The following is a 23682-nucleotide window of genomic DNA, read 5'->3' on the forward strand; positions in this document are numbered from 1 at the left end:
TCTGACAATACTCCATTTTGGCTGTTGTCTCAGAATCATGCAGGCAATTAGGCAAGGTAGAGACTGTTAGGTAGATTGGATTCTTGCTTAAAGACCAGTGAATATTTAAAACTTCATTCTTCTCCAAACTATTTTTTATTAAAATGTACTAATCCTCTGAGAAAGTATAACTTGACTAAAGGTCACAATCTAAATATTCCTTCTGCTAGCTGGGATCTAACCTCATATGTGTTCTTGACCCTTCTGTTTCTGTGCAACACTTCAGAGTTCAAAGTAATGAATATATTGTAGGTCATCCTCTATAATAGTTAATGATGTGTAATCAGGATGCTTATAATATCTTTTAAAATAAATCCCTGGACTAGTGTTAGGTCACTTCACAAAGACAGCACAGAAGAAAGTGGGTCTCACGGACAATTTTTTTTTCAAAGGTTGAACAGGGCAATCTTTTTCAATAAATGTTTTACTTTAGCCACACAGTGTTGAATGAATTAAAGGCCAGATCATTAGGGGGAACCCAAGACATAGAGGAAGTGGTCTCTGCCTCAAAGGAGTTTCTGTGGTAGAATGAGTCAGGATGAGGTGTTATGAGTAAGTTGGAAGAGGAAAATCTAGCCACAAGATAAAGTAGATGAGAAGCTTAACCTACTGACGAGGCGTGGATGAAAGGAAGGAGAGCTGAACTGTCAGTGCCATGCATGTTAAAATCACTTCATTTGTACTAATGTATGATCTATATTAATATACATAATACATGTCATAATAATCCAAGTTATAATAATCCAAAGAAGTCAAGTCTGTTGTCCTTATCTTGTAGATGAGGAAACGTAGACAGTAACTTGCTTGCCTGTAAGGTGAAAGAAACAGATTTTCAATTCAAGCTAATCATTCAAGAAACTGATAACTAAATCGTTATACCACAGGATATGTGACCGTGACTTGAGTAGTTGTTCTATGACAAGCACAATCATTTAACTGACCCTAAAAACAATGTATTGAAAGGAACTTAAATGGCCATTTGGTTTCCTTGGATACTGATATGGTCTATGATCCAATTGTTGGTGAATTGAGCAGTGCTTCTAACTGTTTTATTTACCATAGTGAAGAAAATTTTGAGAAATTGCATATTTTTGGCAAAGGATTTATCATTCTTTTTACTAAAAGACTTTTTTATATTTTCACTATATTTAAAATGCTTATTTATTACCTATTACCTTATCAATATGCTTAATTAAATGTTTTGAATTACATTTTTAACAAAATTACTATAGAAAGAGAATAAAGATACTTTGTAATAGTTTTCTTTTAGAAAAGCAGATTACTTAGAATAACATCATTCTTCTACAAAGACTTTATAGAAAATAAATCTCCAATGCTGTAATGGTGAGCAATTCATATATATCATGAATTTATATAATGAATTTGGAGGATATCTATATTATGTGCACTTATTGAGACAATGGTAAGTGTGCTGTTCATTATCTTTATTAACTCCCCAATTTACTAATAGCTTTATACTAGTGGTGATTAGGAGAGACATAAATTAATCTTTAAGATAATTAATTTTCCGTCACTTCATTCCTCATCCCTTCCAAGAAATTTGAAACAAAGCAATGTAATATAAACTATCCATCTCTTATAAAATCAGTAGTCACGTTAGGACATGCAGTATTTTTGAATGTTGAGATTATTGTCCAAGAGAAACCTTTACTCTCCAATTCTTACATGAGTCACAGCTTCTTAAACATGTTCACCTGGATTATGTTATAAAGCCATGATTCACTAAAATATGTCAAAGATATTAAGTAGAGTCTTACTGGAGTTCCAGATAGTTTCCCCATAAATTCATGAGATTCTTGGTCTGTAAATGTATATCACTCCATCCTTTCAGAGAATTAAACTTATATAAAATACGGTGAGCGTCTCATCACAATGTATAATACATATTGCTAGTCTCATGATACTAAAATACCCAAGTCATAGAAATCAGATATACCTTAACTGCAATGCAGTACTCCACCAAGATTCAAGGATGCTTAGCTTAATATTACTAATGTAAATTTCCTACTGACTTTTGTATCTTACTATTAGAATGGTTATCTTAATATCACATAGGCATGATGATAGAATGAACCTCTCATCAGGGAACTACAGATTAGGTGATGTCATGGGTTGGATTTGTCTTTTAGTTTTTCTTAAATATGTTGCCAAGTACTGACACCATCATCGGATTTGGACCCTAGACTTTGTCCAGGCAGGCACACAATCAGATCATGTTGTCTTCTGGCAAACTGACATAATTCCTAATGTCATAAAGAAAGTAATCTTAAAATCTCAACCAACATAAAATTTAGAAGTCTGACTATTTTGCTTAGCTGAAGAGTCCCTTAAACAGCAACTGGTAAAATCATTAAAGTTAATAAATGAATTAACCAAACCATGATTTTGGCTAAGTGGTTATGGTTCAGAGAAAGGTTGAGAAAGAGTTTGCGTCACTAAGCCTACAAGTGGTAGAGGAGAAACCATTGACTCTAACAAAGAGTCTTTGTTCAAGTGAGCAATTCAAAATCAGCTAGTCCCTTAATGCTCTGAACAACAGATGCCTTATCTATCAAACACTGAAATTGTAACTTAGAGGATTTGGAAAGTTCTTTCAAGAAACTGTGATAGTTTAAAGGTACTTATTTAGGCACAGGAGATAGCTCTGTCACTTGTCACACAAGAATGAGGACCTGAGTTCTATTCGTGGAACCCACATTAAAACAAAACCAAAACCAAACATTGTTGCATTGGTTATCTCAGTGCTAGGGAGGTGGAGGCAGAAAAGTCCCTAGAGCTCACTGGTCATCTAGCCTTTTTGAACTGGCTATCTCTAGGCTAATGAGATACCATGTCTGGGCAACCGAGGTGGATGGCACCCAAGGATAATATACAAGGTTGATCACTGGCCACTACAAGTACACCTGCTTATGTCCCCTTCCCAAACCTTTATTTAAAGCTGGTTTAAACTCTCTTAAACATTAGTATAGTGACCAAGATTAAATACTTCTTCACACCTGTCTAGCCTCTATATTATTTTCTGCAAATACAAGACCAATAGTATCTAATAATCTATTTGAAATTAATGGCCACATATCATTTATCATTATCTATACCACTGTCTCGTGTAATAACTAATCAATACATTTTTGCTGTATAGAATAATCTTTTATCCAAAGTTTTGAACCAAAGGACAAATACTGATATCCTTTTAGTTCTATTATAAAGCAAACTCCGTAGATCCTATTGAAGAAGCTGCCCTTCAATTCTTCTTGGCCACATACAGTTTCATCCAATGAAAGAGCTCTTCATTATCCTTCTTATGGGGGTCCTTGTCGCTACAAAATTGTCTAACATTTTACTCACTAGGAAAATTGTTAGATCAAGAACAAATAAATTACAATAGCTCTCTGTTGTAATTTATCTAAAATATATAATACTTTTGCTGAAAATCAAGGTTCAACTTTCTCATTCTATATTTTTTATTATATACTGCTAAAATGATACTGTAAGAATATTTGCTTTTCTTTGCTGGAGGTTCATTGGAGGGATGTAACAAATTAATAGGATTATATATCTAAATATTCTAGAACATGGATGAGTATTAAATAGATCTGTTATTTATGTTTTTACTCCCAAGAGCAATACAATCTTATTGAAAATAAATTCTTTGCCAGAAATTATTTCTCCTGCATTTTTGCTTTATTGTCTTTTTATATGTTCATAGGTACCTCTAATTTATATATGTTTTTATATTTTTAAATTTCTGTGCCAAAGTGGGTTTCTTGACCTTGTTTATTAACATTGGGAGTATGAATTTAAGAATTCAGCCATAGCCCAGCCTGATGTTATTCTGATCTTTATTCATCCTTCTCCGGAAACCTGCTGTGTGAAATTCAGGTCACTGTCTAGCATCACCACCAGTCTTGAATGTTAACCAGCTTGGGACCTCTGAAGACTCCACTCTCAAAACAACTTGAAGCCACCTATGAATGTGAGGCCCCAAGACCAGGGCCTTTCAGCTCCCTGTTACATATCTTAATAATAGCCACAAGACTTGGGTTTGTGTCATTTCCCAGGCTTGGTCTTCACGCACAAACCAGCTTGGAAATGAAACAGAGACTTAATTCAGTTTAGTCCTTTTAAGAGATGGAGTGAAACCTCTTTATTAGTTTTCCTTTCCCAACATGACTAGTTTTATTTCCTTTTCAAATTATTGTGTCTAAATAGACAGGGCCTTGGAATGAGATCACCAAGTCAACATTCCATTACGAATCCTTTTTGACTGCAAGAAGTAGAAGGGGAGAAGTTGAGTAGGGAATTAAGTGTGGAAACATTCCAGACAAGAGTAGACACTGGTGCCTGATGTCAGGACAGATTTCCACCTGCATGGCCTAGAACATTCATTTTTGATTTGGGGATATTTGCTAAGGTCTATTTGACTTTTCCAGAAGGCTAGTCTGTGTGTCCATTCCGAAGACTAGTCTGTCCCAAGACTTGTTACAAAGCCTTTCCAGAGACAAAATGCAAAACAGTTTTTACAAGTTTCTTTGAAGGATATCCAAACTGGACTCTTATTAGCATTAATTTGCTGAAGATGGATAGAAACTTCCCTTGTATGTCTTAATTGTTATTTTTCATTGGTACCTTCTTTCATCTTGAATTTTACTTTTATGCAGAGAAAAGGGGAAATTTACTTTGGAAAACAAAAGAAAAAACACAACAATATTCAACTTAATCCCATAGTTACGAAAATCACTCAGTCTTTCTCCTCCCGCCCCCTCTTTCTTCTATTGGCAAGGTATCACACTGCAGCTTGGACTATTCTAGAATATATTAGCCTGACCAGGCTGCCCTCAAACTCAAACAAATCCCACTGTCTTATCATCATAAGCTTTGGGTTTAAATGTATGAGCTACTATACCTTTTAAAATAAAGTTTTTAGTTGAGTTTTACTGATGTTTTTATGAATATGAATATATAGGTATTTATCATGAATAGTGATTCCATGCTATAATTAACTGCCAGACAATATGCAATAATTATCCAATTGCATAGGCCTATAACTTCACTTAATATGATCAATATATCTTTCTAGAATATGGAAGTACTGAGGAGGTTTCACAAGCTAAGAGTCACGAAGGGAAAGTATTAAGTCCAGTTAATGTACCATTTCACTGTATTACCAAGACTCGCTATACACCATAGGCTGGCCTCAAACTTCTAAACACCATGTCTCCCTCTCTTCCCCCCAAGTGGTGGGGTTATGGGTGTTAACCACCATATCTGCTCCCTACAACAGATACCATATTTCGAGTAATGAGCTATTGAAAGAAAATATGTAGTAATTTGAATGAAAAATGTTTTCCATAATTTGGGGCTTTTGAACACTTGATACCCTGCTGGTGGTGCTATTTGGGGGAGGTTTAGGTGGTGTGCCTAGAGAAAGCATGTCACCGGGGCCTGCCTCTGAGAGGTAAAAGTCTTGCCCACTTCTAGTTGACTCTGCCTGTCTTGTGCTTACAATTGAAGATTTAAGTTCTTAGCTTCCTGGCTCGTGTCACCTTGCCTGCCACTTATTTCTATGCCACTATGAGGGACTCTTAGCCCTTTGGAAGTCTAAGTCCAAATAAACTCTTTCATCTTTAAGTTGCCTTGTTCATGGTGCTCTATCACAGCAGCAGAACAGTAACTAATACAGAATGTAAGCCCAAATAGTGTAGAGGAAACTGTGTACAGACGCCACATATATATATTTGCAATGGAAAACAATTGTGTGCTCCCGAAAGCAGTATTTCTTCCTGTTAGACAGGGCGATACTGGAAGAGCATTTCCCAAATTCTGCAACTGGGTCTTTAGATCAAAAATCATTAGTTAGATTAATATGAGTATAGTGCATAAATTCTCAGCTGTTCTTTCCAGTAACCAATTAGTTGACAGAGAAACATGATTCCGACAGTGGTCTGGCATTCTGAAAAATACTCCTTCCAAAACAAAGCAAAACAAAAAAGGCAGCCCCAAAAGTACTTCTGAAGTGTTTATCTAATTATTCTTATTAATAAAAATTTAGGAGTCAGATATCAGGGTAAATACCTGAATGATCAGACAAGCAGCAGAGAAACCACTATCAACTTTCTCTTCCATTCCTCCATTCAAAAGAGTGAGATCTTCTCTAAGCCCTGCCTTATTGCTTTCTGTCTCGCTATCTGTCCTTAATCCTCCAAAACCTCTATGGTTAATTTTGGTCACATAGAGGGTAGTTCCACTCTCTTACTCAAAGCAAGCTTTATTGTCAGAATTGCAATCAAAATACCACACAACATGCTCCTCCTATTGAAATGTCAACTATTTCTCAGTTGGATTGACAGTGTTTTGCAGAAATAATTCCACCTTAGGTGAAGAGCGCTCTGCTAGAGGGAAGTCATGGCATATCCTTCCAGGAAAGCTCTCTTTAGCCGTGTCTTCTCTTTGAAGACAAAGAGCTGTCTTTGAATCTGATTTGGCAGCAAACAGAAAAAAAAAATTGCTGTTTTAGTAACCAAAGTGTTGCTTCAGTTTGAATCTTGAAAGATCAAGAGCTACAAAACTATTCTTTTCTATTTTTCCTATTTACAGACTTGAACAATAAGTAAATCCTCCATTCTCAAAAGATTATCTTTCTTGCTGTCAATCTAAAATAAAGCTACTTTATAAATAGAGGGCCACATACACCCACAAGAATGTACATCACAAAGGAAGTGTTAAGAGATAGATTGTTGAGTGGCCTTATGTCACATGATAAAAATGTTGCATAATTTTTGGGGAATGCATACATATATGGAAATGGTACAAACAAAAGTAGAAATAATCAGATAAATTGTGGTAATTAGGTATCTTACACATAAGAGAAAGAAATAAGAAAGGGGTTTAGGAGGAATCACCTTTATTTGCCTTGTAGTGTTTCATTTCTTATGTTGAACTATGAGCCAGTGGATTTATTTTAGTGTTTTTGAACTTTTTGTTTGTTTGAAACATCTCAGGATTAAGAAATAAATTCCCATAGAAGTGGTAGTATCTCGTATGTGAAATAACACAGACATAAGATTCATTCTCAATTCTCCTGTGGTTTAGAGACAGTTACTTGACAAAAGATCAATTTCTTCATTTTTGAAATATACCTGTACTTACCTTATAAGGTTGTTTTCTAGATTAAATCAATTCATTTTCAGTGTTTAGCACATTGTTGACTTATTAAAGATGTTTATACTTAATGTATAGGTTACCTCATATGCTGGTGCATGACAGAATTGCATCTCTTCAAATGTGCCACCCACATGGTTGTGACAGTGTCACTGAAACCTGAGAGTCCAGTTCTTCACCTTATATGTGTGTTCTCTCCATATATGTAAAATGGAGAGAATCAGATGACCTGCCTAATCTGCATCCAAAGATTTTTAGGAGGAACATTGAATACTATAGTGTAAAACCTACTCTGAAACATTTGAAAGTATAAAAGATTTAAAACCATTCTTGAGAATTTCTCTTGCAACCTCTTATTGTGTTAGTACTGTTGAATTCAGTGATCACAATAGTGATAGTTTTTAGGATAGTGATTTAAAATTATAATTGCTACTCCCTTTATCTCATTTTCTCATAGGGTACAAGGGATAGATTAAGTATGGGGAGTTAGGGAGGATAAGAAGGTGCTATGATAATGCACTAGAGAGGGTACCATGAATGAAGGACAGATGGAAAAGCGTTTAGTAGATCATGGTAAGGGTTTTGACCAAAAGATTCGATGAAGGACTTTAAGCATAAAGTAGCATAACCAAACCTATTTTAAATACCATCCTGCTGTAAGGGCTTAATAGTGACCAGATTAGAAAGAGCCAGAATGGAGGTAGTTAAAAGAGTTAAGAAGAGGTTTAATTAGTCTACTAAGTTTAGAAACCTGTGGGAGTGGAGTAATGGTGGAGAAATATAACCATACAGATGACTGAAGAACAAATGGATAAATGTTTGGGGTTTGCATTGAAAAGAGGTCGTGCAGGAGGAAACACTGCTTGATTTATTGATTTTATATCAAATATCTCTGCCTTTAGAGATATCTGAATTTAAAGTCCTTGATTAGTGATTTGAAAAGCAACAAATTATTTTAAATTATTTTACCTGAATAAAATGCATGTATTAGGATACTAACGCAAAGTCTCAGGAATACAGTCATGCACACTAGAGATAGATGTCACCTCTACTCTTATAGTAGTTGTGAACTACCACACAGGTAAACAAATAAATAACATAATCAAAAATTTCAGGAAGTTTGGATCAAATTTTGGTGGCTGCCATAATAAATTAACAATGAGCTGGTAACTTAAACAACAGAAATGTGTTCTTTTATAGCCAACAAGCTTGAAATCGGTAATACTGAAGAAAATTAAGAGGCTTGGTTTCAAGAGGTTCTAGAGTGGAATTCGTTATTTACCAGCTTGTGGTGGCTGCTGGCATGCCTTGGCTGCGGCATACACAATGGCAATATCTGCTTTCATGGAGCGTGTTGCCTCCACTTGTGTGGTGAGTTCCCTCTGCTTCCTTTTATAGGGATACTTGTGGTTACATTTGGAGCCCTCTGGGATAATCCAGGATGGTTTAATCATAAAAAACTCGGTATCTGCAAAGAATCTTTGTGTTTTGGCAGATTAGTTACTATATAAAGCAGTATATGTAGATACCAGTTCAAGGCTTGGATATTTTCTGAAAGGTCATTTTGCCACCCACAATTTATACCATTTATTCCACAGGAAAAAAAAAACTTATGGAATTATGCTGATAACTTACTTTTGCCTTAAAAATAACAATGGGGAAAATATGAATGAGGAAAGACAAACACACAATCACACATGAGAGAGAGAGATGTCATCATAGAGCCTTGCAGGGGTATAGATCTTATTCTACACATTTGGAACCTACTGAAGGAATTGAATTAGAAATGCATTGAGATTTTACTTACACTTTAAAAACCATTATTTTAACTATCATAAAAATTGGCTAGGGATAGTTGACAAAGAAAGTAAGGCACAGTGCCAAGAGGGAGTAGTGGTCATCAGAGCAGGAAATCAATCGTTAGAGTTGTGGCAGGACTGTGGTAATAGAGTTGTAGCAGCAGGAGCAAGGCTGAGTTTATTGTTAGATGGAAGCAATTAGGATTTAGATGGACTAAATGTGTAGGACCAAGATAACAAGGCATAATAGATATCTAGTTTTTACAGTTAAATGGATAATTTTGTTATAAACTGTCTTAAGAAAGAGAGACTGACAAGGAAGTAGATCTATCTTGGGAGTATGAAAGCTGAGATGATCACAAGTTTTCTGAGTAGGCAGTTGTATTAAAGAGATTAGAGAAAATAGATGCTCCAAAAATGTAAAGGAAGAACTGTAGCATGCAGAATTAAAGATAAAAAACAAATATATGAAGAGAGATGAAGAGGTTGGGGAGATGGTGAGGTCTGGTAAAGTGCTCGCCATAAAAGCATGGGGACCCAAGTTCAGTTCCCTACCACCCACTGAAAATGCTGAACACAGTCACATACTTCCCTAAGGCTAAGACAAGAGGATCCCTGGAGCTCACTGGCCAAACACCTACCTGAATGGGTGAACATTAGATTCCTTGAGAGGCCATGTCTTGAAAAATAATGTAGACAGTGATGAAGGAAAACACCCAGTGTCAACCTCTGGCCTCCATACAAACATACACACACATGCATGTGCACCTGCATATACACATACATACTTCTACTTGAACATGCTTGAAGCATACCTCCACAAACACATACATACAAAGAAAGAAAGGAAGGGAGGGAGGGAGAGAGAGAGGGGGGGAGAGAGGGAGGGAGGGAGGAACCAAGGAATGAAGGAATGAAAGAAGGATGGAAAGGTGAGGAGGTCCAGGCAACCCCTTGAAGAATACTCAACAATTCAGAAGACAGGAAAACAGAGGAAACGCAGAGAGACAAATAATGGAGAAAAACACAAAGCAAAGGATATTGTTAGAGGAGTTGACACAAAGGACTGAAAACATTCCTCACAGAAGATTTCGAGAGAGGAGACAGACCGCGTTTCTTGTCTTTGGCAACATGGAGGTCACTACTGACTCTGGCAAGGGAGTTCTGTGGAATGATGGGACTGAAGCCAGGGTGCACTGCAGAGCTAAGGGGAGAATCAGAAGGATGAATTTAAGTGAAGACATGGAGACAAAACGCGGACAATCTTCTAGGCATTTTCTTTCAGAGCAGCAAAAGATACAGGGATAGAACGAGCCAGGGAAGCTAGGATAAGTAGGAATATATTCTATGACACAGGGAGAGCACGCCTAAGTCAGCGCTCATGTTACTCTGTGTGGATGAGGACAGGAACGTCAGGGGATCTAGGTCTAGCAGCCCCAGCTTTCCTCTGCCTCGAGTTTCACTCTTGTTTTAGACTTCTGGAGAGGAGAGATCTTTGGAAAGAACTGGGTTGTCTTTGTCTCTTTAAGAGGCATGGCTGCACCTGCTGCCCAAACATTGGCTTTCTGCTTGCTAATCTGTGAGTTAAGAGAGGGCACACTTCATGTTAATGCTTGTTGAATGAAGGATAAAACAATAAGTATTATGAATATAGGTGAAGAGCGCTTGGAGAGAGGGTTAAGTCTGGTAAAGAGCTTACCACACAAACATGAGTCCCTAAGTTCAGATCCACATTTCCTACATAATCAGCTGAACACACTCACGCAGAATTTTTCCAAGACGCACACAAGGAAGGAGTAGGAGAAGGAGGGCACATTGAAAATTTTGACCTCTAAGCTGTAGTTTAAGTTACTGAACCCTTCTGCTGTTGAACAGAGATAACATCAGGATTTGAGTAAATCCCTAGTTCTGAGAATAATAAATAGCTTTTGTGAGTAGAAGAGACTGAGGAAGAAACACATGTGTGCTTTTATTTTCTGAAGAAACAATACATTTTATGTGGTGTGTTTGTTTTCTACCAGATACAGTGCAGCTATTCTTAGCTATTTACTGAGGGGAGAAGGCTAACGGAGATGTGTTTTCCCTTTGTTCCTTTCCGCCTAACATTAACATGTTATAATCCTCTGATCACAGGAATTTGTAGGCACCAAACCTCACTTTTCCAGTGTTTACCTTGAAGTTCTTCCAGGGAGGAAAACTGTAGTCCCTTTGCTATGAGGAGCTGTGTTTCTAAGGGATCTGGGAAAGTGTAGGTTAAGGTGATGATTGTTTAAAAACCCCAAACGGTTTGAGTCAAACCGTACACTGCAGTCTAAGTCACATTATCAAAAATATTACCTGAAAACAAAACAAAACAAAACATGGCTTGATTTTGAAAGTTAAAATGGAAAAGTGGAGCATAAGTCCATCGTTGCAGTCACAGGTCAAAATTACGGCTCAATAATGATGTTCACGAAACTGTGACATGGCAGTGCCCCAGAGGAACATGATTAGGACTTGCAGTTAAGAGACGATTGCCCCATGGGGCCACGTTCTGACCCATGTGCACACTGAGATAGTTGGAAACACTTGTAATCTTGGGCAAACTTAGCAACAGAGCCACCCCTAATGTTTAAAAAAATAAAACAATAATTCCAAGGAGAGAACTAATTCCAAATTTAGCTCCTACCACCACCAATCCAGTCACAAGAGAACTGCCATTTATGTTTTGAATACAAATATTTCAAAGTAGGCTTCTATCTTGGGAAATTAAATGAGGATTGTGGAGGAAGTCTCATTGTAACTTGCTTCTGAAACAAGATTGCATAATTTCTACCAGCCTAATTTAAAATGATATTAACATATAAGCAATTGGGGGTCATTACTGATTTTTTAATCAAAATATTTTTGTTGTCCCTCTTACCCCATACTTCTCTGACCCCCTTCCCCAAGGACCCTCCCAATCACCAGAAGTCTCTTTGCTGATTTCATACCATTATGTCCTTTTGTCCCCACATCCCTTCTTAATATCTCTTGCTATCTTGTTCTGGTCTCCTGTCTAGTTTCACAGCCTGTACCCTCTCTTTCATATCATCTTATTTACATACATATAAGCATTAAGAGCTAAATCCACATATGAGAGAGAAAATATGATTTTTGTCTATGTTTGACTATCCTCACTTAGATGTACTTTCTACATCCATCCAATTTCCTGCAAATTTCATTATTTCAATTTTCTTTATATCTGAGTATAATTCCATTTCAAATGTATTAATTTTCCATTATTCTGTTGATGAACATCTAGGCCAGTCACATTCTCTTGCCTTTGCCAACAGATTAGCAATTAACATAAATGGGCAAGTATCTTTGTGGTAGGGTATAGAGTCAATAGGCTCTATGCTAAGGAGTATAACTGTAACCTTAAATATTCTGTCCTCTCAAGATAGCTTAATTAGTTATCTTAACCTCTGGGGTGAGCAATGCTTAAACCAAAGTTGCCAATCAGGATACAGTGAACGAAATCGTTTTCCTTGGTTGAACAGTATCCTGAAATCTCAACTTGACTTTCTGATTCTGCACCAAGGGCTACAAACTCTGGTTATAAGTAGAGCCATTAAAAAACTCTCCATTTCTTAACTGGTAACTCTGAAAGCTTTGGTCTTTCTACAATACTTCAAAAGAAAATTAGAGTCTTGCAATATGATTGTGATTTTTAATTGTGCTCATGAAGCTGTATGCCATGGACTCTGAGCTCCGTGAGGCAAATTATATACTCTCTCACTCAGGGTCTCAAGTCTCTTTCCTTTGACTGATGTCTGTGGCTTAACTGGCATCTCCTCGGGAAGAAGGCAAGATGAGCAGAGAAGGGGAAGTGAGATAGCTGGGAAGGCACCATGACCAGAAACATTGCCCTAATTGCTTGGCTTCAAGGGGCTCTTTGTTGGCTTTCCTCTCATTCCCAGAGAGAGCCCTGTGGAGTCTCATCAGAGTCCAGTTTCAGCTGCGGTTCATCTGGAGAGTGACCTGTCAAAAGCCAGTGGAGTAGATGCAAGTGAAATGGAGCAGATGTTGGGAAATGCCAGTAAAGCAGAGGCTGTACTTCATTACATGACCAGATTCTGACAGGGCAAAGCCAGAAGGCCTGGAATCTGATCTGCCCTGGTGCCTTGGCAGCCAGAATGCAGGCCATGAGGCAAGACACCACAATTCAGGGCAAACCGTGCTTCTCTGGAAGCCCACGGATAATGGAGTCATACAGAAACATGAGGAAAAAGAGGTAAAACCAGATCAGCAGCTCCACTATCCAGAGGAGAGATGATAGTCTTCCCATAGAGTACCTCTCTTATTATTCTAGTCAAGGAAGTATCTAGAAGACCCGAGGGTTCTAGTAAATCTGTGGACTATCCAGTCTTAGCACACAAGACTGAAAATATGACTAGATATTCAGGAGCCAATTCCTTGAGTCAGTTTGCCCTGACTTCTTTGTTCTTTGATGGATCTAGTGGGCAGGGCTTCCTTGGTATCTATACATTTAAAATATTAAATTTAATAAATTTAGGGTACATTTTATTTCAGGTCAAGCCATTCAGGAATAATGAAAATTTCTGAGATATGGAAGGAACACTGGACATAAAGGGAGTAGGCTGTCAAATGTCATAGTTATAGGAGCTCAGAGTACTGGCTAGACCGAACAAATCAATGCTGATACACAGAGGTGCAATAGGAGCTTGTTCTCACCATTGAATTGACCATCTTTCCAGTGAATACACAAAGGCAGAATGATTTTAATTATTCCCCTTTCTTCAAGATGGTGTAAGAACTGAAATAAGAAAATCTTCTAATGGTTATTTAATTGACACAAATCCGAACACCTCTCTTCTCAGGATGGAAACTCTGGGGTGAAAAGAGTGGGTAGGGTAATTAACTCAATTGACCAGACCTCCAAGAAATTCTGCCTGTAAATTATGCTTTGTCCCATAACCGTGAAAATAATCTGATCTGCCAAGTTCCAAGGTTACTGGAACCTGAAATGGTATCTTGTTCATTTTTAGGCTTGGCAGGGCATCTAGCATGCAGCTTGCCTTGTAGGGGCCAATCTATAAACACTGGAGGGTGGGGTTCATTGAGACTAAATGTACTGTTCATCTGCCTGAAGAAGGGAAAGAGGTGGGGAGGGAGGGAGGGTTGGGGAGAGCTTGAGGGAATGGGATAGTTGAGATGGAGGAAGGACAGATACGAGAGCAAGGAAAGAGATATCTTTTTTATTGAAAAAAAAGTTTCCGCCTCCTCCCAGTCTCCCATTTCCCTCCCCCTCCTCCTGCTGCTCCCCCCTCTCCCCACTCCTCTCCCCCTCCTCCACTCCTCTCCTCCTTCCTCTCCAGTCGGAACAGCAGTCAGGGTTCCCTGCCCTGTAGAAAGTCCAAGGTCCTCCCCGCTCCATCCAGGTCTAGGAAGGTGAGCATTCAAACTGGCTAGGCTCCCACAAAGCCAGAACATAAAGTAGGATCAAAACCCAGTGCCATTGTCCTTGGCTTCTCATCAGCCCCCATTTTCCGCCATGTTCAGAGATTCCGGTTTTATCCCATGCTTTTTCAGTCCCAGTCCAGCTGGCCATGGTGAGCTCCCAATAGATCAGCCCCACTGTCTCAGTGGGTGGGTGCACTCCTCGCGGTCCTGACTTCCTTTCTCATGTTCTCCCTCCTTCTGCTCCTCATTTGGACCTTGGGAGTTCATTCCGGTGCTCCAATGTGGGACTCTGTCTCTATCTCCATCCATCGCCAGATGAAGGTTCTATGGTGATGCGCAAGATATTCATCAGTATGGCTATAGGATAGGGCCATTTCATGTTCCCTATCCTCAGCTGCCCAAGAAACTAACTGGGGACATCGCCCTGGGCACCTCGGAGCCCCTCTAGGTTCAAGTCGGAAAGAGATATCTTGATTGAGGGAGCCATTTTGGGGTTAGCAAAAAACCTGGCTCTAGTAAAATTCCCAGGAATCCACAAAGATGACCCCAGCTAAGACCCTAAGCAATAGAGAGGGTTCCTGAACTGGCCTTGCCCTGTAATCAGACTGATGATTATGTTAAATATCACCATAAAACCTTATTTCAACAACAGATGGAAACAGAGGCAGAGACCCCCATCGGAGCACTGGACTGAACTCCCAAGGTCCACTTGAAGAGAGGAAGGAGGGAGAGTATGAGCAAGGAAGTCAAGACCATGAGGGGTTCATTCACTGAGACAGTGTGCCTGATCAAATGGGAGCTCACTAACTCCAACAGGACTGGGAATGAACGAGCATGGGATCAAACTAGTCCCTCTGAATGTGGTTGACAGTTGGGCTAGACTGAGGGGCCAATGACAATGGCACTGGGATTTGTCTCTACTACATGTACTGGCTTTTTGGGATCCTATTCTTTTTGGATGTATACCTTGCTCAATCTGGATGTAGTGGGGAGGGCCTTCAACTTTCCTCTCTTAAAATTGGAGAGGGGTAGGGGTAGGGTGTATAGAGGGAGTGGGAGGGAAGTGGGAGGAGGGGAGAAAGTGGGAATTTGGATTGGTATTTTTTTTTAAAGGAATAAAATAAAATAATTTTAAAAAAGGAATTTGTGTACCACACTCACTTCCCTACGCCTAACACTTTTACCGAAGGGACTCATAGTAACCCTGTAGGTCCAGGGAGGTGGCACTTCTTGAAGTCTCACCTTACCTTTGTCCCAGCGCTTTGGTCACTAGGTTCCCAGATGAGAGCATCCTCTCATCTTCCTTGTTAAGACAGCCCACCGACTTGTCTATTTCCCCTACAGCATGTTGCACTAGATGTTAAGAATGATGTCCTTAGTTCACACGCCTAATGCTATGAGTAGTCCAATCAGCATTCACTCTCTTAATAAATACCTGTGTAGGAGAAGTAATGAATAAAGATGGGTGCCATAGACTTATGGATAAAACTGTTTGACTGTGCTTTACGATTCTTTCCAGCCTGTTTTGACAGTGAGATTGTTCTCATCTACATCCACATGGGAGGTTTCATTTTTCTGATTAGCATGAAAGAGGTACAATTATCAGGGTGTTTATTGAACCATCTTCTCCCACTGTTTGGACTGTTACTTCATATAAGTGGAAGGCTGGGGGTAGGTTACAACACCCCACAGTCTTCCCACCGTGACTCTTTCATTTCAATCCAATTGACCAGTACATATTGGCTTTCCCGAGTGAGCATTCACTGGTGCACTTGGCTTAACAAAAATCTTTACAACCAACTCTGTGATTGGATTTCTCCTGTCTCCACAATTGCCATGTAAAGAACTGAGTTATGTAACTCGTCGGAGGTCAGGCCAGGCTAGTGACACAGATCATTTTTGAGCTAGGAAGCTTACAGGCTGTGGCAGGCTGCTGTTCTCCCAGCTGCCTTGGAGGTCTCAGTTCATTATCTCCTGTCAGTAAAGAATGAATAGGGTAAAAATGTCTCCTAAGCTTGGGTTCCTATCAATTTCTTGGAAAATAAATACCAGCTTTTCATAATGCCTCCCTTCTTAACCAAGCCAGCTTGCTGAGTGACTTAGTACACATTTGAAACCAGCTGCTATACCAACAGTGGTTATGAGAAAACAGAATTATCCACAAGGTCAGTTTTGATTTCCCATTACCTCCTCTCTGCTACCATTCCCATGCCCATTTTCCAGAAGCTGTGGCCATGCTATTTTCTCTGGTGTATTTTGAATTCAGCTTTCCTTTCTGCTAAGCTTTATATTTCATAAGAATATGTCTTGTCTCCAGGACTTTCCTCCATGTTCCTGTCAAATTTCCTGAGATTTTTCCAAGTAGGGTCAATGGCTATCTTTAGCAGCTGGTAAAGTCTGAAACCACAAATGCCCAAGGACAGAGAGCCAATTGATTTAATTAGGTTCTACTGTGGTCTGGATGTTTGTGTTCCACCAAAATTCACGTGTCAAACTTGATTTCTGATGTGAGGCTATTTGGCGGAAGGATCTTTAGAATGCTCTCATCACTACTCTCTAACAGGATAAGTGCCCTTACCAAAATGCTTGAAAGTCTCCCTTGTTGAAGGATATTTGTAGTGATGAATGGCCACGTAGACAAAGGATACCATCACTAAGAACCTGATTACTTGGTGACTTCATTGTGGGTTTCTGTCTCCAGAATGGTAAAAAAAAAAAAAAAAAAAAAAAAAGCTGTTTATAAACTTTCCAGATTTAGGTTACATTAGTCTTAAAGGCCAGTTTCACAGTAGAAAAGGAGTCAAAAGTAAAGACAAAGCAAGCTTGGTTTTTCACTCACTCTAACCTAACATTTCTGGTCTGTAATATGCAAGTTCTATTCACCCACGCTGGCTAATTCTACAAATACAGTTGTGTATCTTGATAAGAAATTCATGTCTGACTTAATCTACCTTGGGCTACTGCCAGGTTCCTCAGGTAAAGGTTTCAGACTCCCTGACTGTGTCTCACTTCAAATATCAAGAACAGCTCAAGGCCTCTCATGATTCAGAAAACTATAAATTGAAAATGGGGAGTTACTTACTAGAATGGTGTATAGAATGTAGGGAAATGCTTTGCCTACATAGCTATGTTTCTGATAAAAGGATGCAACTCAGAGATGGCACAATCAAAGATGCAGAAAGGCTATGTGATGACATGTTCCCTTGCAGCATAACACACACCCAATCCTTCTGCATGTCCAGTCACCAGGAATCTCACTAGGCTCAAAACTTTGAAGTTCTTGAGGAGGCTATGTCAAACAGATGTGATTCACTGATCTAGTCTCATCCCACAAAGGATGGGAATGAAGTATGGAAGTTAAAATTTCTGATCATGAGTTGACATTTCTAGTGCTTAATTATTATCCAAAAGTTAATCAAAGGTTGCTTTATTGGGGAAAGTAAAATATATTCCCATGAGATTCCAACAGTTTTAGGATTTTAGATCAGGAAATAGCATCAGAGACCAAATATTGGGACAGAAAACCTCTCCTAACACCATTCTCTGCAAAGGTTGTATGAGTTATATCTTAGGAGTCTTGGACTGACACTAAGTATATATTTTCTATTATGTTATAATAGCAAGAGGGGAATAAAATCAGAAGCCAGGGATTCCCAAGTAAGCTGTTAACTTGAGACTATTGCTTGTTTTTCCAACATTTCCATTGTACTGTGCATTTCTCGTTGCTGTGATAAATATCAGAGTAAAGTCATTTAAAGGAAGCAAAGATTTATTTTGACTCCCCAATTCTGAGGAGTTGCATTTTATTAGCAGCTATACATAAAGGAAGGAAGAGCATCATGGTAGAAGGGCATTGTAGAATAGAGCTGTTTGTTTTGTGGTAGCCAGGAATGAGAATCAGAGGGATGGGGTGGGGTGGGGTACAACTTTTCAGCATGTCTATGTCATAAAGCTTAAACCATCTAGCATAGTAGGACCACCAACTTGGGGTCGAACATTCCCCATGCAAATTTGCATGACACATTTCATTTTGAAACTATAATGCCCATGAAGATCAAAGTCATAGGTGGCATCCTATTCATTTTCTTTCAGGAGCACGTGGACACAGTGGGAACAGTAGCACACGTAGTTTGTCAATAATGTACATAACACCTAACTGTAGCCAATGTCTGCACATTCTGGGAATGATTGACAGAGCTACTGAAAGAGAGGGAGACAGGTAATCTTTGTTATTGTCTATTTCTGTTACACAAAAGCACACATGAGCTGCAAACAGCACTCAATCTTCAGTTCAGTGGGGGCTCCAGAGAAATGGTCCTTTCCTATTGGTTTTTGTCTTCTAGAACTTAGAAATACTCCTGGTGTTTATTGTATGCTTAATAAGTACTTGATGATTTATTGATTTTTATTATTGTTTATATGGATTCTCTTAATTTAAATTATATTTATGTAGAGTTTCTAATGTTTTAATATTGAATTTAGGAAATGCCAGCAATTTTCTTGTTCCATTTAAATTGTTTTGTGTTTTTATTTTAAATAAGAATTATTTGTGAGAGGTTCTTTTTTCCTCAAGAAATTTAATTAAATAATTAATATATGTCAAAGGACTTTAATGAACTTATGGAGAAATAGTGTCCTTGTTAGTTTTCTAAAGAGTGATAGTAGGATTTTCTCATAAAAATAATTGTCATTATATGTCTTAATCTGCTCAAGATCATCCCATGGATGCCTCTGCTGCTGAATTAATGATAATTGGTTTTTCCTCTTCCCTCTTGGTAGTGCCCCAGTTTGTACAATGGATGATTCTTTCCAAATCTTAAAATTAGGAGATACAGATACAATCCTAGAATTCTCATCTGTGTCCTAAGACTAGATGTTTACAGAGCCTGGGGTCTCAGTAAGGCGAGGCTTATCATTTAGCTACGGCTTCCCCAAGAAGCTGTTGTAGTGTTCTATTTTCTCTTCCTTTGCCCCGCCACTTGATGTCTGAGTGTCTTATAGTATTCTCAGTACGTGCCATTGCATGACTTGAATGCACATCGCCTATCTTTCTCACTTCCTGTCTCTTACACAAAAAGGTCTTGAAACAAAGACTGCTTTGTTCACATCTGGAATTCTCACATTTAGAGCAATGCCTGATACATAATAGCAGGACAATAAACATGCGCGGGTTGGTGAACTGCAGTGAAAGCGCACTGTTAATGCTGAAGAAAATAGGTGCTAATGGCATAGCAGCATTCCCCTTCTCACTGTGCCCTAACTAAGCTGGAATGGGTCAAGCGGTTGACAGTCAATTTGGCTGAGTCGTGGAAGAGAATTTGTCAGGTGCAAAGAATTAGAAACCAAAGCTAGAATAATGACTCGACATCCTATAGAAATGGTCCATCTTCGTTTTTTTTTTTTTTCCATTGGTGGTGGGCATACTTTCTTCTTGACATTTTCCCTTAATTGGAAGCCCTGTGTCAGCTAGATCACTTGCCAGTGTGGGATTTCTTTGAATGTGGTAATATCATCACTTGGTATAAAATTCAGCCTATGTTCCCATCTGGGATGTTAATAAGGTTACTTTCTTCTAAAAGAGCTCCTGTACTGTCACCAATACCTGGCAAGGAAGAGCAGTATAGTTTTCTTTTATCTACTACAGTAGTTAAGGGCAAAGGATTACAAGGCATTCCCAAATCAGTGCCATTTTTTTTGCCTAAACAAGTTTCTAGCATCAAGTAACAGAGTAAAGAGAAAAGATAAAAGATATTTCCTTTGGAGAACTGCAGAGGTTGGCCCTGTGAATTTTTAAAATCTGGGGGTTGTGGTTGGAATAAGAATGGCCCCATAGGCATATATACTTGAATGCTTAGTCACCAGGGAGTGAAATTAGAAGGTGTGGGCTTAATGGAGGACATTTGTCACTGGGAATGGGCTTTGAGTCTTTCAAAAGCCCACCCCTGACCCAGTGTTCCTCTTTCTCTTCCCAGCCCTGTGGATCCAGATGTAAGCTTCAGCTACTGCTTCAGTATCATGATCTCTGCTTTGATGATAATGGACTAACTTCTGAAATTGTAAGTCTCCAATTAAATTACTTTTATAAGAGTTGCCATGGTCATGATATCTCTTCACAACAAAGAACAGTGAGTAAGACTTTGGGTTAAATTGTGTACTTTCCACTAGAGAAGCATATTCTCAACTTGACCATCTTACTATAAAATATGAGAGTCATCAGAAGTAGATGAGTCAAATGACATTTGGAAAAAAATGGGTGAAAGCTAACTAAATAGACTGGGTTTCAAAATAGTCTACATATTTACTGTTGTTATCATTCTTTATAATTCCCATGTCTGGGCCTTGCTAGGTTTTAACTAGAAAATAAGTCACATTTCCTTTAATATCCAATTTATAAAACCGGGCTCCAGCAGGAAAATAGCTTCCTTGTGTTGTCTTTTAGTTATTTCTCAGAGCCCCCAAGAGAGTTTCTCCCCAGAGTTTCAAGGAGATCTGTTAGCTGCTGTTTTGTTTTGGTAGCTGCTATTTATTTTTCCTGATCCAATAATGACTATTTGTCTATAATCTCTAAGAAGCACCTTGAGAAAAGTCTATCAAATTGGTGAGAAATTCATCTTCCAAGCTCATGCAGAAATGATGTATCAGTGTCTCTTGTTCACAATTGAGTCTTAGCTCCTGGTGTTTATGATTTGCTTTATCCCTGTTGCCTTAGCTCTGGACATGACCCAGTGAGCTTTATTGGTTAAAGAGTTAAAAGTGAACATGATTCAAGTAGGGCCTTGTCTTCTACTTCTATCAGATATTCTTTTGGAAACAAATGTCATGAATAAAATCTCACATTCTCAAGTACCCCATGATGTGGGGAAGCCAAAGCTGGGTCATGGAGAGATCATGTGAAGGTGAGTTACTTTGACAACTGCTTCATTCTTTCTCTTTAACCAGCTTTTCTGATTTAGTTAGTTTTTTTATTAAAAATTTGGAATAAATAAACACTTCTTGCAGCATTAATTTGAACAATTGGTGTTATTGCTACAAAAGTACTCTGCAATTATAACTAAACCTTGGACCTGTTGTTGCTATCCTTTATAGACAATCACCATGATGAATTGTGCTTAAAAACCATCCAAACTGCCTCCCTCTGGCCTCTCAAGCTTCAATGAGTCCAGATATGCTAGACACACATTAATGAGGCCAGGATGATATACTGTGGACACAGCAGCCAACTGTAATTTGAGTGGTAGCGAAAGTGCCCACTTGCTCTAGGCCTCTTCAATCTTTAGAGCCAAATCACTTGGGGGCTGAACAACCACACTCCATGCATGGATTGTTAATAATTGTTCAACAGAAGATCACTGAGTTATTTGGGTGGTTTGCAAACCACGTAATAGAACACTGGACAATAAACATTCCTGTAATATCCATGGTGACATTTTTGTGACAGTACCAGTTGGTTCCTCTCTGCCGACTCTTCTACCCTGCTGTTCTCATTTTAAATTCTCATTATGTAGGGCCATGGACAAAAACATTGACATCAGAGGAGCGTATCTTTTCTACCAACCTCAGACAAAAACACTGGAAACTTCATTTTTCACCTTGGTTTCCACTCAATGGATAGATGAAGGCAAATATGGAGATTAAAATACCATTAAGTTAAAAATCAACGAAAGTGTCTAGAGCTTTGATTTCTGAGTGATTAGGGATCTAGAAAAGGATTAGCACTGGTAAACAGATTTTGAGGCCCTAACGGCTGAAGGTTAGCACAAGAGATTGGGCTCACAAAATTTGTGTCTTCTAAGCATCTAGTCTTACAGCACTGGACATGGGTATGGGGGAGAAGATACTGCCTTAAAGGAGCAACAGAGTCCATGTGCTAAAGGAAAAAGTGAAGATGTACACATTCAGGAGATGCAGCTTTTATTAGGCATATACTTGGGCTAACTCTTAGGACAAATGGCTGTGAAGCAAAGGCTCTATCTTGGGTCTCTCCACAGAGAAGGGTTATCAGGGTTTAGGAAGAAGCACTGCCCTTTAGGATTTGCTACAGCTGTTTGAGTTCAGATTTTAGAGAGCAAAGTTAATGAATAGAAAAGACACTGCAGAATGGAAAAGGCAGTAGAATACTGATGATCTGCTTGTAAGCAGTCAATGGTATATTTCAAAAGAGCTGGTGGGGAGCACTAGGCCTTCTACAGGACATCTATACCGCACCCCTCACCTAAAAGCTCAGAAATCTAAGATGAAGAGGAGGTAGAAAGATTGTAAGAGTCAGGTGTGGTGCAAAACTCCAAGGAAACAGTGTTTTCCAGACACAGCAGGGCTGATGCACATATGAACTTACATATATGGGTACCATACATTAGATCTGTAGAAGTTATAACTCAATAAATTCTCAACACAGAGGAGGGGAACAGCCAAAAGTCTCACTCATAACTAGGGAGGTATTTTTAACTGAAGGTTGCTGGAAGAAGGGAAACCAATTTTCTTCAACGGAGTGATACTCAGTGACTCAACCACATTCCAAGGAAGACTGTGCTCTGGAATATTTGAATAACACAAAAGAGAATCATGTTTTTTTTTTCTTTTGTCTTTCTCTCTCTCTCTCTTTCTCTCTCTCTCTCTCTCTGTCTGTGTGTGTGTGTGTGCACATACCCTTTTTGGTTTATTTTTAGAGAGAGAAATAATCTTAAGCAGAATGGGAAGAGAGGGGCTCTGAGGGTATTGTGGGAAAAGAAAGAATATGATCAAGAGACAGTGTCTGAAAAATTTAAAACTAAGCAAAAGAAAAAGCAAAACCATCAGTGAAGGGGATGTTGAATGTTTCCAACAAAAAGAAATGATAAATGTGTGAACTGATGCATAATCAGCTGATCTGACTTGATCGTTACTCATATCCATGTATTGAAATGTTACACGATATCCCATACCTGCTCATATTCATTTTGTGTGAATTGCAAAAATTTTAAATTTAAAGTGTGGAAACATAATAAAGAGAAAGGTGCTCATGAAACTAAAACACAGTACACATTACATGGACGTGGGAAACAGTTCTGTGAAAGGCAGGGGATACAGAAGCCCGTGTGGAGCACCCACAGCAGTGGATTTGTTTCTCTCAGACCATGTGCTGAACTTATGGACATCCCATCCAATCACTGCATTTCGGTCATTCCCTGGAATCTGAGTGAATTGGGAGGAATAAAATGATGGGAAGAAAGTAGAGGTTTTA

Source organism: Chionomys nivalis, chromosome 10, assembly GCF_950005125.1.
Source record: "Chionomys nivalis chromosome 10, mChiNiv1.1, whole genome shotgun sequence".
In the NCBI taxonomy this organism is placed as follows: domain Eukaryota; kingdom Metazoa; phylum Chordata; class Mammalia; order Rodentia; family Cricetidae; genus Chionomys; species Chionomys nivalis.